The sequence below is a fragment of the Mesoplodon bidens genome, assembly GCF_964165515.1.
Source record: "Mesoplodon bidens genome assembly, chromosome: 6".
Lineage (NCBI taxonomy): Eukaryota > Metazoa > Chordata > Mammalia > Artiodactyla > Ziphiidae > Mesoplodon > Mesoplodon bidens.
In genome coordinates, this window is record NC_138162.1 from 104,059,510 (window position 1) to 104,074,481 (window position 14,972).

General features: G+C 56.1%; 1 protein-coding gene across 1 annotated transcript in view; it reads right to left on the reverse strand.

Moving 5' to 3' along the window:
- Nucleotides 1-14,972, reverse strand: part of PEBP4 (phosphatidylethanolamine binding protein 4) — a 212,119-nt gene that overhangs the window by 14,550 nt on the left and 182,597 nt on the right. The window lies entirely within an intron of this gene.

Below are 14,972 nucleotides of genomic sequence, written 5' to 3' on the forward strand. Positions count from 1 at the left end.
GCAAGGGTTACTCCTGGGGCAGCAGGAGGCCATGCCATCGCATTTAGTCCAGGTGGGCCCTGCCGAGTTCTTTCTCTCAGAGGGAGGAGGCTGGAAGAGGAGGAAGAAGTCTGGCTGTCCTGGGGGACGCTGCCAGAACGGGCCATGGGGTTTGGAATGGTGTCCTGGGGGAGGCTGCCAGAACGGGCCGCGGGGTTTGGAATGGTGCCTTGGGGGTCTGGGGAGAGAGGACAGGTGCAGACATTGCTGAGGGTGGCCTGGTGGTGAGGGATGGACCCCTGATCTCTGGAGAGCCTGACAGGACCCTTCCAGAAGGGCTGCCCCACTCTCACCATCTGGGCCCCCAGGCTGGGTCCAGGACACACCTCTGGGGCCTGTGGGGTCTGGTGAGACCTAGGGCGGGGCTGACCATCCTCACTGCTTCCCCATCCTCTCGGGTTCTCTTTGGGGCCTTCAGAATACTCGGCCAACGGCTGCCTGAGCAGCCAGAAGGGCAAGGAAGGGCCGGAGGAGGCCGGACTGCTTGATTCTGAGGCAGCTACTTCCCCCAGCCTCGACCGGACTCAGCCCACCACCCGGGGCCGGTGGGACAGCCTCAGTTTCCCTCTTTCTCTTCCTCCCCCTTCCCTCCCTTCTCCCCTCTGCTCAGTGTCTGTGGGATCATGAGGTGATCCCGGGGGGCGGGTGCTAATTACTGTTTGTGCAGGACCGGGAGATGCTCAGATGAAAGGCACTGGAGCTGGGGCCCTGGTTTTGGGCCACAGCTCAGGGCCCCGGGGCCACGCCAGGGAGTCCTGCGGCCCCTAGGTGTGGGGTTTTATAGCCTTAATGATGGTGATTAGCGCGGCTCTTCACTGATTCTGCCAACACCTAAGTGTGCCCTGGCCACCTTTCCACTGAGCCCTTGTGGTGCAGCCCCGGTTCCTTCCCCTCGAGAGAGGTGCTCAGGGTGGAGATGGGGGCGACGGGGATGGGGGAGCATGAGGTTTCTTCTCAATTCTCTGTGGAGATTCTCAGAGTCACCTGGGTGGCCCAAACCCTAGTGTGGTTGACTTTTTACCAAATGTAAGCCCCTCCCCCCATTCCAGAGCCTCCCCGCCACCCATTCTCCCCTTTAGGCTGCAGCCTGCCCTCCGGCTGTTCTCACTTCGGGCCTTTTTTGCCAGAAAGTCCCTCTCCCCCAGGCTCCTCTGTGTCCATCTAGGTTACCTTTGGTTGGAATAAGGGGCAGGAGACTGCAGAAGGATGGACCCCCCCACACTTTGAGGCCCCCTCCCTCTGTTTCCTTCACGTCCTTTGACATCCCTGCCCCTTCCCTCCCCCTGCTCAGGAGCATCCAGGAGCCCGTCAGACACAGCAGAGCGCTCGCCCTCTGCCTGGCCTTCCCAGCACAGACCCCTTCCCCTCAGTATCAGGCCGGGGTGTGGCCAGGGGGCCCTGGGGTGCCAGGACGGGTCGGGGGGGCACAGAGGCCCCTCCCCTGGACACCCTTGTCTCCCAGGAGAGGCGGGGAGGGCCCTAGGCCTCGCAGCCACTCTCCCCAAATAGGTCTCTGGCCACCCTAGCAAGACTGAGAGATGGGGGATGGGGGCTGAGGCCAGGGAAGCCCAGCCCAGCCCAGCCCGGCCTCCTCTGCGCTCCCAGCCTCCCCCTCATTCCTTTCCAAGTCATCCCGGCCAGCGGTTTGTTTAAACAAAACAATAGCAACCTAAGCTGGCTGTTTCTTTTCAATTCCCCACGGCTCCGGTCCCACCCAGACCGATAAACAGGCCTCTCTCCTGGTGTGAGCGCAGGGGGGGTTTGAGGGTGCGGATGGGCCCTGGGCCCGTGAGGTCAGAGCAGTGTGGAAAGTCTGATGGGAGCCTTGCTCAGGGTGGAGAGGCTCTCCGGCCCTCCCTTTCACTCTGGGGACTCTTTTCTCCCCGACTGGGGCCAGCTTGGCAAAGACACACGCAAACCCTTGGATTCGTCAGTAGAGCTGGCGGCCCTGCCTGCCCGCCCGCCTTCCCCTGCCCGCTGCCCCTGAGCTCAGCTGAGGCAGCTGCCGCCGGGCCCTGAGCACAGGGCACTGATGGCCTTGAGAGCCTTTAGGGTCTCTCCGGAGCTTGTCCCATGGACAGGGGCTGGTCCTTGCTGGAAGGAAGAGCACAGAGGGAAGGCTCTGGGGAAGGACCAGGCCATAGAAGGGCCCCCTGAGTGCGGTCAGCACGGCTGGTACGTACCCGCATTGGGCTGAATATTTGCGAAGCTCCCTCTGGGCCATAAATATTCCCTCCCTGGTCTGTCCTTGGGGGCCTAAAATTTCTACCACAGAATCAATACCTGGTGGGGGACTTAGGAAACTAAATCCAAAGGGGGGAGAAAGTTGAGTCCCCAAGGTCAGACGACTTGTCCAGAGCCTCACAAGCAGTGAGTGGGAGAATTCCAGAATGTTCCAGGAGAAGGGGGCCCCGGGCCCTTCAACCTTGGACCTGCAGGGCTGACCTGTGCCTCTTCTAGGGCATCATGACAATCCCATCCCTCCTCTAGGAGGTGTTTTGGGGAAGACCATTATTAATGTACACAGTTATTACCCAGAGGGCTGGGGCTGCTGTGGAAGTGGCCTACCTTTCCCCTCACCCCCTGTGAAAGCGTGAGGTCTCCTAAAACATCTTCGTGACTTGGAGTGTCCCATGTAGCCTGAAGTCACCTTAGAAAGCTGGAAACCTCTGGGGACGGGAGAGATTCAGGGACATTTGGAAGGCAAGAGGGGGAAATCTATCGTTCAGAGCACTTCCCAGGGAGACTGGGCTGAGGGAAGTGCCCTGAGGGTGGCGATGAGCCCAGCATTTGAGGACCAGACCCCATACCTGTCAAGTCTGAGCAGAGCAGAGCTTTAGCAGGAGAGCCTCAGGAGGGGAAGGGCTGCCTCACCGCCACCCCCTCCCCAGCCCCCAGGTACGCTGCTCCTCTCGGGCCCCGGGCACAGACAAGATTTCCTTTCCCTTACTATAGCTAAGACAGGTGGACATTTTCAAAAGGAACCTGTCTAAATGCTGATTTAAAAAAGGAAATAATGACCGAAATGACAAACGGTACAAAAGTAGTTGGATTTCTAATCCTCAAGACCACTGAGAAGCCCAGGATGGGTTTTTCAGGAATCAGGACAGAAGGTGTTTGGTCAGTGTGCTTTGGGAGGATGTCCTGGGCCCTTCTAAGACACAGGGACTGGCTGGCCTTGGGAAGGCAACTCCTTTCCTTATCAGCATCCTCTGGAAATGGGGAGCCCGATACCCATCACCCTCTTAGCAAGGAGAGGGGAGGAAGGGGCACAACATTGCTCAATCAGACCCTTACATGCTCAGGAGATAAGATAGTCTCTCCTTTCCCTTAGAAGTTGGTGCCCGATGTGTGCATGTGTGCATCCGTGTGTGCATCGGTGTGTGTACACGTGCATGTGTGTGTCCGGGGCTTCCTGGCATGGGAATTAGCACAAATTATTCTAATTGCGGAGAAGAATCTCAACTCTATGGACCCTTTGGGAACTTCCTGGTTTATAGAACGTGAGATTTCTTTTCCAGCTCTCTCCCACGTCAAGAACCCATTGCTGGCTTCCCTGGTGGCGCAGTGGTTAAGAATCCACCTGCCAGTGCAGGGGACATGGGTTCGAGCCCTGGTCCAGGAAGATCCCACATGCCGCAGAGCAGGTAAGCCCGTGCGCCACAGCTACTGAGCCTGCGCTCCAGGCCTCACGAGCCGCAACTACTGAGTCCGCGTGCTGCAACTACCGAAGCCCATGCGCCTAGGGCCCGTGTTCTGCAGCAAAAGAGGCCACGGCAGTGAGAAGCTCACGCACCGCAAGGAAGAGTAGCCCCCACCACTAGAGAAAGCCCGCACACAGCAACGAAGACGAACACAGCCAAAAATAAATAAAAATAAAATAATTAATATATATATATATAAAAGAACCCATTGGGTCTTGTTAAGCTAGTTTGGAACTGGCACATGAGATGCTTAAGAAATGTTGAGGTTCAACGGAGAATCACAGCGACTCCATTCTTGGACCAGGGTGATGCAGACTGTTGCACCAGAGTTGTTCTGAGTGGCTTGTCTCAGAGCAAGTAAAGAGCACAGTGCTGGAAGCTGGGAGCTGCCCCCCGCCCTGGCCCCCCATCCTACATTTGTAATGAGCTTTTAGGGTTTATTCTCCAGGTCACTGTCCAACCGATGGATCTCACAGCAGCCCTTGTGTGGGACGGGCAGAGATCGGTCTCCCCATTTGACTGGAGAGAAACCCAGAGAAGCTTCAGCTTCTCAAGGTCAGGGACTATATCTTTTTCATCTTTGTAGCCCTTAGGATGCTTTGCACATAGTGGGGGTAGTAGATGTTGTCCATGCCCTGGCCCATCCCCTGGCTCACCAGCTCCACTTTCAATCTGCTTCTCCTGGTCCCTGGGCCAGCACTGGCCTCTCGAGCTCACTTCACCCCCTGTGCATTAGGGCAGATGTGCTGGAGCGTTAATGTCCCCCGGCAACAGCTCTTAACCAATGGCTGATGGGAACTGGTGTGTAAGTGCTCCAGGTACCCCCAGTGGAACTTGTTTGCTCATGAACCTTCCTTGGGTGCCTTCCTTTCCCTGTCTTACCCACTGCCTTACTGGTGCTCTCTCGTGTCCCCTTCAAAATAAACTACTTGTACTGATATCCTTGTCTCAGGCTCTGCTTCTGGGGGACCCCAAGCTAAGACAGTAAGGGTCCAATAAACATCTGTGGGATGAATGGAGAGATGAGTGAAGGCTTTGTCCAAGGTGTCCTAGGTAGCTGACTCTTGGTCCTGGCCTCTTCTGATGAGACCTCACTGCTGCTGTCTGGACCTGGACCCTTCTGCCCTCCCGGGCCAGACCCTAGAGTTCCCTGACAGAATTGGTCTCTGATATATTAAGCCCTTGGAAAACCACAAACAGATGAGCCAACTAGATGAAAGTCACCTCGATCTTTCATTTCTTGTCCCCTTGGGGACAGCCAGAGAGCTACATTCCCTGAGAATGAAGGGTCCAGAGATGCCCCTCCCCCAGGCTGGGGAACCCCTTAGGTAAGATTTGGATTGTGAGGTCTGGAGGGTGGGGAAGGGGCCTGCCTCAGCACTGGGCCTGGCTGGGAGGCTGGCCCAGTTTCCTCACTTCCCTTCAGTTACCTCCAGGCAACTGCCCGCCCACCTGGGCTTACGTGAAGGCCCCAGGTGCTCGGGCTTGCTGACCTCTCGAGCAGAGATCAGCAGCACATTTCCTTGAGTGCCAGGGAGATGATTTAATGTCTTCATCCACCTCTTTCCATCTGGGCGGGAGGATGTAATCACTTCTCCTGCCTGGCTTCAAACCTCAGTCAGAGTGGGCAGTTTTACTTTTTGATCTCTGGGTGGGTGGGGTGGGGGGCATCGGGAGAGTCCTGAACTGGAAAGGTGAGACGCAGAAGGGTGTAGTGGAGACGAGGAAGAGCAGAGGGAGAAATGAGCAAAACAGCAAGCAAAACTTGGGGGGAACATGGGGAAAATAGGACAGAGTTCCAGGCTCTCTGACACTGGCGCCAAACGAGAAAGCTCCCTGCTGTTTTACACAGCTGCCTGCAAGCTGCCAAGTGGCAAAGGATCTAGGAAAAGGCACAAGATTGGAAAGTGCTCCCCAGCAATCTGTGGATTCTGCAATTCACAAGGGGTAAGTAAGTGGAAGGCACTGACAGCGCCTGGGCTCTGAGATCCCCAGGGGCTGCGGCTGCCGGGCCGCCTAACACCCACCTGGAGAGGACCCAGCCCCGGAGACTGTGCCTGCCCCAAGGGAAAGGCTGCAATCAATTAATCCTATGGCCTGCTTTTTGGCCCTGGGGCTGGGAAAACGGGGGGCCGGCCACCAAGGTGGGTGGAGTGGAATCTGGGAAGTGGTGAGAAGGAGGCACAGACGTGAGCCCTTCTGGGAGCCAAGTGCTTCCAGACTCCAGGGTGTAGGATGGCCAATTATTTTGTGCACTGTTTTCCCTCAAGAAGTGTCAACATCAAAGATCTGATAATCTCCTCCTGGGACCTTCATGGGTGGTGGACTGCATGGCGTTTTCTTTTTTTTTTTCTTTTTTTTTGCGGTCCGCCGGCCTCTCACTGCCGTGGCCTCTCCCGTTACGGAGCACAGGCTCCAGACGCACAGGCTCAGCGGCCATGGCTCACGGGCCCAGCCGCTCCGCGGCATGTGGGATCTTCCCGGACCGGGGCACGAACCCGTGTCCCCTGCATCGGCAGGCGGACTCTCAACCACTGCGCCACCGGGGAAGCCCCTGCATGGCGTTTTCTAAAGATGGACTACACCATCTTGAGAAAACGCCAGTGAATGGCCAGCCGATTCTGGTATTTGACACCAACCGGCAACAGGACCCTTGGGTTTTGATTCCTAGTTTGGCTTCAGATCTGGAGTCAGTTACTTCCCTGGGTCTCCAGATGCCAAAATGAGTTGGGTTGAGGTGGGATGTTGCTGGTCTGCTTCTTGGCGTAAGTAGTTACCCAGATGGAAGGAGCTTCACCACTCTCCACAGCACTGAGTGAAGAGGCAAGATTTCCCAAGGCCAGGGTCAAGGTTGCTTGTGGTCTAACAAGTACAGGTTGTCTAAGCCCTTTGTTCCAGGCCATATGGAGGTGCGAGTGGTTCCCAAATAAGCCACCGTGTCTTGCACCTGTGTGTATGTGACAGTATCTAGCATAGGGTTAGCCCCGAGGCATGATGGTTGGGGAGATGGGGAGATAAATGAATCAATTAATGAGAACCCCTGTGAAATCGAAAATAAGAAATATGAATTAAGACACTTTTTATGGTATTGAGGAACTCATGGTCTAGTGGGGCAGATACATCAATAAAGAAATAACTGTATTATAGGTCTAAATAATTGCAGTCTATGGGAAATGTTGAAGGAGCAGAGAGGAAGGAAATTGTAATTGCTTGGGGGTAGTAATCAGGGAAAGCTACTAAAAGGAGGCTGTACTCGATCTGGGCTTTGAAGGGTATGTAAGAGTTTTCCAGTTTTCCAGTGGACAGGATAGGGAGGGGAGGGGCAGTTTACGTTGAGGAAACTGCATAAGCAATCTATAAATATGTCAGCAAGGTGTGACAAGAACAGGTGGGTCTGGAAGAAGCTCAAGTTGAGGCTGGAAATGTAGGCTGGGGTTAGGCTTGAATGGCAGGCAGTGCTTCTGATTTCTGAGAATTGCAGCCATCAGCAAACCAAACTTTGGGCTCACAGACCCCAGGCAAGACTCTTTCTGTCTTCCAAATGCTCAGCAACTGTATCCCAGGAGCATCATCAAAGGGGATTGGTCAGCTGCCTCTCCGGTCAAGAACAAATCTGGGTGGGGTCAGGCTTTGGGACACTGCCCATATGTGGCAGGTCAGGGCTGGATGGAGCCGAACCCCGCGACCATGGCCTCACTCCGAGCAGGTGTGCCTGGGACCCCCGAACGCCAACCCATCCCTTTTACAAACCGTAACATTTTCCGTTTTAGATCATTAAAGGACAGCATGTTCATTGGAGAAAAAATTTAAAACACAGAAGAAAATAACTGGAAAGAAAAAGAATGCCCTGGATCATTCTGCATAGAGATAGCTGCCCTGAGAACACCAGGGCTCTCTTCTTGGCGTCTGGGTCCCAAAGCTTTTCATCACGCAAGTGCCAGCTTTGAGCCCCTGGTCCCTGCTGGGGTCTGCGTTGGCCGGACTCCCATCTGCCTGGGGAAACGTGCCTTAGTTACTCTCAGTCTCTGAAGCTCAGAGACTGGTTTGGACCTCAGGAGATGGTGGACCCACCCCTCTTTGACCCTGGCCTGTCACAGGTCACCCATTCTCAGGACGTAGCATCTCGGTAGGGTTAGGAGGAGGATGGGAAGGAAAAAAGGGATAAAGAACCCAATGTATGGTCTTATTAAACCTGTCCCACTTAGAAATAGCCAAGAAATATTAAGATAGACTGAGAGCAAATATCATGAGGTGATAATTAAATATAATTATTATGCATCAGTGTCAGCTTAGGCTAAAGACTGCCATTTCTAGACACACGGAACGAACGCCGAAGCTTTCAGGACCGGCAACAGGTTGCCGGAATGGCTCATTTATCTGGAATCATGTAGGGAATTGGGTATTTTTCATAAGAACATTTCCCTGATCTCTTGGATCTTATATTTTTAGCTCCCCAACTCCTTTCACCTTAACTATTTTGGATAGTGATCTTATTAAAACACTAGTTCTCATGTTCTTCAACACACACACGGATAATACCTTATGTTATTATTATTATTTTTTTTTGCAGTACGCGGGCCTCTCACTGTTGTGGCCTCTCCCGTTGCGGAGCACAGGCTCTGGACGTGCAGGTTCAGCGGCCATGGCTCACGGGCCCAGCCGCTCCGCGGCACGTGGGATCTTCCCGGACCGGGGCGCGAACCCGTGTCCCCTGCATTGGCAGGCGGACTCTCAACCACTGCGCCACCAGGGAAGCCCTACCTTATGTAATTTTAAACACCACTGTGGTTGTCACAGTGAGTAGCCAGTTTTGTACCCTGCGACAGCACAAGACTGCAATGCTCAAAAACAAATACAAAGAAGGGGCCATTCAGCCTTCCGCCTGCTCAAACCTCCTCAGGGTCCAATAATTTAATATTGACGCCGTGGTCAGTACATAAAGAAAGGGGAACCACCTCTTGAGGGGCGCCTACAACGTGGCAGGCATTCCGCCAGCATCTTTACGCAAGTTAGATCACTCCAGTCCCCGCCTCGCAGCCCATTTCCCGCTAAGGGGCAGTGATCCTCAGGACACCCACCCCTGCCTCCAGCACCGCCATTGGGAGGATGAAGACCCTTGGTCCTGCTGAGGGAGCTGAGCTTCGTGGTCTGGCTCCTGGCGCTGCAAGAACCAGGGAAATGTTGCCGTCTGGTTAAAAGCAGCCCCACTGGATCAGTGACTGAGCTGTTAACACAGCCGTTCCAAAGGGCAACCTGGGCTTCAGTCCAATGTCATTACCAATTAGCTGCATGACTTTGAGAAAGACACTATTTCCCAGCGTCTCAGTTTCCATACCTGTAAAGTGGCAGTGATAATGATACCTGCCCTGGTTTCCTCACAGACTCGTGAAGATGAAATTAGGAAATGGGATAGTCTGAAGTCCCACGGTGCCATCTGAGGGTAAGGGTCATGACGGTTCCCTTCCCCGGGCTCAGCGAGGAAGGAGAGGCGTGAGGCCACTGCTGCCCAGGCTAGGGGGGGACACTGCCCCCAGCCTCCATCAGTCCACCCTCAGAACCCATCCTGCGAGCTGTGACGGGCCCAGGAAGCCTCCTGGCAGGGTCAATCTCATGAGGCTAATGGCTGTGCCGTGGGCTCGGCAGTTACTCAGCTGGAAACGTGGGGCCCATCCTGCTGGGCCTGCACTCACCCAGGGTGTACAGAGCGCGTGGCACATACTGTTTATTAATATGCCTTGATGAGGGGCATTAGTATCTCCTAATGACACCGTCTGAGCCTGGCCTGCTTCCTTCTCTTGCTCCTTTCTCTCCCCCATCCCATGGAGACACACACCCACTCACAGACAGAGACGAGGGCCCCCGGAGGAGGGACAGGAGGCAGCGCTGTTCCAGGAGGCAGGGGCTGGGACGGGGGTCGAGCCACAGGGTCCGACAGAGGATCCAGGATGAGGGAGGAAGTAGGATGCTGCTGGCTTGGCTGTCAGGTGGGAAACTGGCCAGAAAGTGCTCGGTGATGGGAGCAAGGGAAGCAAAGCAGTGGCAAGACTTTTCCAAAACCGGTGGGAAGGAGCGGAGCGGCGCCGGGTGGGGTGAGACAGGAGAAGCTGGAGCTGGGGCAGGGCTGAGCCCTGGATGGGAGCAGGAGGGAGAGGACTAGAGGTCTGCGGGTTCCTCTAGGGCAGGGCGGGGCTGAGAAGGGGGCCGGAGGGGGCAGGGGTGAGAGCCATGGGAGGGGAAACGGGGAGTCATGTTCACTCAGGCTCATATGTGCTCACAGCCACACACGTCCACACACTCCCAGCACCCCCCATGTATGCACACATGCTCACACACACAACACGTGCACTCACGGGCACGCTCACAGACACATGATCACACACCCCTCAACTCACACATGGCCTCACATGCTCACATAGATACGTGTCCACAGTCACGCACACATTCACGCACAGCCTCCACACCCTCACACACGCTCACATGTCCACACAGTCACACACACGTGCTCACTTACACATGCAACACGCTTAGTCAATGCACACTCACATACACCCCTCCACGTACACATGTACGCACACATGCCCACACACACTCATACGCTCTCACACATACACACTCACACATGTTCACATGTACGTGGTCACACACACAGAGCCCTCTACCTCGCACATTTATGCAACGCACATATACACACAACACACTTACAGGCACGCTCACACACGTGCTCACATGTACACACACAGTCACACACATGCTCATACAACATGCACTCACATACACATACATACACATGCTCAGACTCTCACGCATATACACTTAACACGCATCCACATACACTCACGTATGCATGCTTGCACAGGCACTCATACACACACGTGCTCACACTCGCTCCCTCTCGCAGGCAGCCTTTCATTGGTGGGTATGTCAGGGGCGGAGCATGAAGGGAGCTGCAGGGCACTGGGGAAGGGGGCCGGGGCAAGGCTAAAGCAAGGACCGTGGGACTAGGAGAAGTGGGTGTGGGAATCTCCAGGCAGAAGACCAGGACAAAGAGATAACTGAGTAAGAACTGAGCTGTTCTCTGTCCACCTCAGGAGTGTGAGCGCCAAAGGGCTGGGGATGCAGGGAGGAAGGGGAGCCCTGGCAGGAGAGGAGGCGTCCCTGTCCCTGCCCGCCTGCCTTCCTGCCCTCCTGCCCTCCTGCCTCTGCTGTGGAAGGACGCTGCAGGCTGACCCGCCCCCTCTCCCTAGAGCAGCAAAACAATTAGGAAACACTGCCCGTGAATCCCCAAAACAAACAGGGCTTGAGAGACTGCAGCCCAGCCAGAGGGGAGGGAGCTGCAGGGCTACCTCCTCAGGCCCACGCTTACCGCCTTGCATCTCTCACCTCCAGCATCTAGTCTTTCTGGCTGGGTGGCTGCAACCCCAGAAGAGGCCAGGAGGAACTGGGGAGGACCAATAAACTGGGAGGAGGTGATCTGCCGAGATCTTTGCTCCCCAACCCCAGCTGGACAGAGGGGGCCCAGCAGCCCCCTAGCCCCTCCCTGGCCTGGGGAGTAGTACCCCAGGGTTTGTGAGTGGTCAGGGAGTGCTGGCATCTGGAAGGATCCCAGGGTGCTTGTGAGAGCTACATGGGGGCTCCCCCAGGTTCACAGTGTAGGGACCACCTTCACTGACGCCCAAGGAGGCTTCTCAGGGTGCCTGGCTCAGCAGAGTCTCCTCTGGATCCTGGCCCGCCTGGTCCTTCCATCTCCTCTCTTTTTGCCTAAGACTCCTCCCGCCCCTCCCGTACCATCCTGCCCTCTACCGCCCACCAGGAAATGGCCAACTGCCTCTGGGCTACTCTGTCCTCCCGGTGGACCAACTATGGGATGCTGGCTGTCCTAGAGAATCCAGGCCCCAGAGGCTGGCGGGTGCTCAGGCAGGCTCCCGGGCTCTGTTCTCTGCTTTGTCTCCCTCCTTTGCCCTCTTTTTTGTTCCATACTTGGCTCCAAGGCATAATCTGTACTTTGGGGCCTCTCCCTGCTTCCCCACCAAAAGGGCCCAGGCCTGGGGCTACCTTGTGAAAAGGAATGAAGGAAGGGAGGAAAGAAGGAAGGAAGGAAGGAGCGAGGAACTTTCTGGAAGGAAGCTTGGGGATCAGGACTTTTGAGCAAGAAAAGATGCTGGCAAGATTTGGAGGCTCCATGAAACCCCGTGCTCCTTAGAAAGGGCGATAATAAGCAGAAACAGTCTTAAGTCTCATTCAAATCACATCTTGCTCTTTACGGGGGGACTGACAGTGAACTTGGCCCCAGTCCTCTAGCCCCTTGCTACTCAAAGCGGCAACAGCATTACATGAGAACTTGTTAGAAAGGCAAATCTTGGGTTCCACCTCAGACAAAATGTGAAGCAGAATCTTTCTTTTAACAAGAACTTGTGGTGATTCGCATGCACCACAAAGTCTGAGAAGCACTGCGGCAGCGTCCCGCTCTCAGCACCCTGGGGTCTCTGGACTGGGCGGGGGACTCATCAGAACTGTGGTGGCAGCAATGCCGGGAGCCACCTGAGCTCTTGTCCCTGACACTGTCGCATTTCAGGTCTCTCCCAGGCTCAGGAGCCCCCGTGAGATCACCCTTCCCTGGGCAGCACCTGGCTGACCTTTAGGTGCTGAGGTGGCCCCAGCTCTCAAGTCAGATTGCTCAGACTGGTTGGGCTCCTGGGCGATCGCAGGAGGTGGGGAGGGGTTGGGGCCCCGGCCGGGACCGGGAGACATGAGGCCTGGTGTGCACCCTTCTTCCCTGCACCCCTGCTTGGAGCCACGAAAAGCAGGCCCGGTGTGTGAGTCTTGGTGGTGTCACTCACTTTTCTGAGCCTTTGAGTCTCTGACCTTAGGCAAGGCAGCCCCTCCTGCTGGAGGGGGACCCGTGTAGCCACGTCTGGGTGCACTGTTTGCTGGGTGCTCCACGGGGTGTTGGATACACACCCACTGGTGCTTCCTTCCCCCCATCTTGCTCCCCACTCCCCACTCTATTTGAGGAGGGGGAATGTTTATTCCCCAGGTGTTTATTTATTTATTACTATTATTTTTGGGCCTCTCCGTATGGCTTGTGGGATCTTAGTTCCCCAACTAGGGCTTGAACCCCGCTGGACCCTTGGCAGTGCACGGAGGGAGAGCACGGAGTCCTAAGCACAGGAGCACCTGGGTAGTCCCTCCCCAGGTGTTTAGAAATCTCTGGGGAAGGAGGAGGTAAGAGAGCCTTGCTCTTTCTTGCAGCCCGAGGACCAGAGGAGGGTGTGTGAGAGGCGCAGGTGGCAGGTCAGGGTCTGCTCTGGGGGGAGGGGGGGTGTCTGGTCCCAGCAGGAGGGCTGCAGTCACGTGCCTCCCTCAGCTTTCTTTCTTCACAGATGCCCATGAAAACTTGCCATCCCTGACCAGCTGCCAGGCTGCCCTCGTCTTCCTTGGCCACGCCATGGGTGGTGCGGTGGGCCTTCGTGCCCCTGCCTGCCTGTGTCAAGGCCAAGGGAACAGTGAACGTGGCCCACTGGGGCCGAGCAGTTGTCAGCCGGGACCAGGGCTTGCTCTCATTCTGTTGTGTCACCTTTTACAGTGCCTGGCAGGCAGATGCCAATCTGGGGAGCTTGGCAATCACAGTGAACAAACAACGGAGAGTGAGATCAGTAAACTCCACTCCACCCTGACCTCACACCTGGTCCCATCCGTCTCTGGAATGCTTGGAAACTGACATAATCCCAGGGAGAGGAAGGGGGATCTACAGCCCTCTCTGGCAAGGCCAAGTGAGTTGGGTCACTATGCTGTGCCTTCAGTGAGTGTCACCTGTTTAGGGCCACTCAGCTGAGCCCCAGAGGCCAATGGGGAAGTTTGTGCAGAGGACCCTGGCTGCCTCTGGAGGCGGCACCCACCCTCCTCCCCGGCAGGTGGAGAGCTGGGCTCAGGGTAGTTGTGGTGCTTGGCTGCCGGCCCGATCGGAATCATCATCGGTCTCAACGTGTGTTGAAATGGGTCTTTGCACAACCTTGAGGAGGGCCCGGCAATTCCAGGTGACAGTGCCCAGGGCTATGAGGAGATGGGAGGAAAGGGGACAAGGTGACAGCAGAGAAAAAGCCCAAAGGGGGGTTAAGGGACTTTCACAGCTGCTGACTCCCGAGGCTTCTGGGGCTGGGGCTCAGCCTGCCTCCTTCCAGCCCTAACCCGTGTGGCTGGACCTCAGAGGCCTTCCACCCTGGGAGTTTGGTGTTCTGGGATGCCAGGCCAATCCCTAGGCTATGCCACAGGGAGCCGAGACAAACTTCTCCCTGGAACTTTTCGCTGTGAGTCGTTAATCGCCCTGGCTTCCGAGGCCGCAGTGCATGAGCAAGGGGCCTTTAACGAAAGCAAACGGCAGCTGATTAATCTGCCAGCTCCAGCCCCGCTCCTCTCTGTGGGGTCTGGCCACGCTCCATTCAGCCTCGCTGGCCTGCACCAGCGGGGTGGGCTCCAACCTATTACCACTGGCGCTTCCAGCCCTAATGGGGGAGAGGGTGCACCCCCGCGCCTCCTCTGCCCTACTGAACCAGCCGTCCTGTCCTGCGTGAGAGGCTGGCCCTGGAGGAGCAGGCTTGGCTGGATGCTGTCCCTGGGTGACCCCCTCAGGAAGGGGGCAGATAGCTGCTCAGTGGGATTTGTGTGAAGGGATGATATTTAGGAGGTAAAGTGGGAGTGCGGTCTAGACAACGGGGATAGTTTTTCAGTTACTTGCAGATTGTGGCTTTGAGAAAGCGGTCAGGCCATCAGATCATTCGTGCTGTGGGAGAAGGCAGAGAGGAATTGGGGCTAGGGGAAAGTCCCTCTTTCTACCCCAATTCACCCGCCCTGGCTCCTGGGTAATGCCAACATAGCCCACACTGACTGAGTTCCTGCTAGGTGCCAAGTGCTGTGTCTGTGAGAAGGTGGCTTACAGGCTGGCGGGGACACGAGAGTAAAGAGGTAAATTACGGGTGAGATGAGTGCTAAGAAGAGGATTTATAGAGGGCCTAGACTGGGGCGGGGAGGGCTTCCTGGAAGAAGCATGAATCGGCTCTCCACCTGACAGTGGTGCTTGGTGGGGAAGGGGAGGACCATATTTCTGGACCCCAGCTGCCAGGCCAGGGCCCTTCCAGGGCCTCCTCATCCCCAAGGAGCCCCAGGCCCTTAACACCTACTCCTTGAGATGCTTGACCCTCCCCTTGGGCTGCTGGGCAGCTGGGGTGGGGGGAC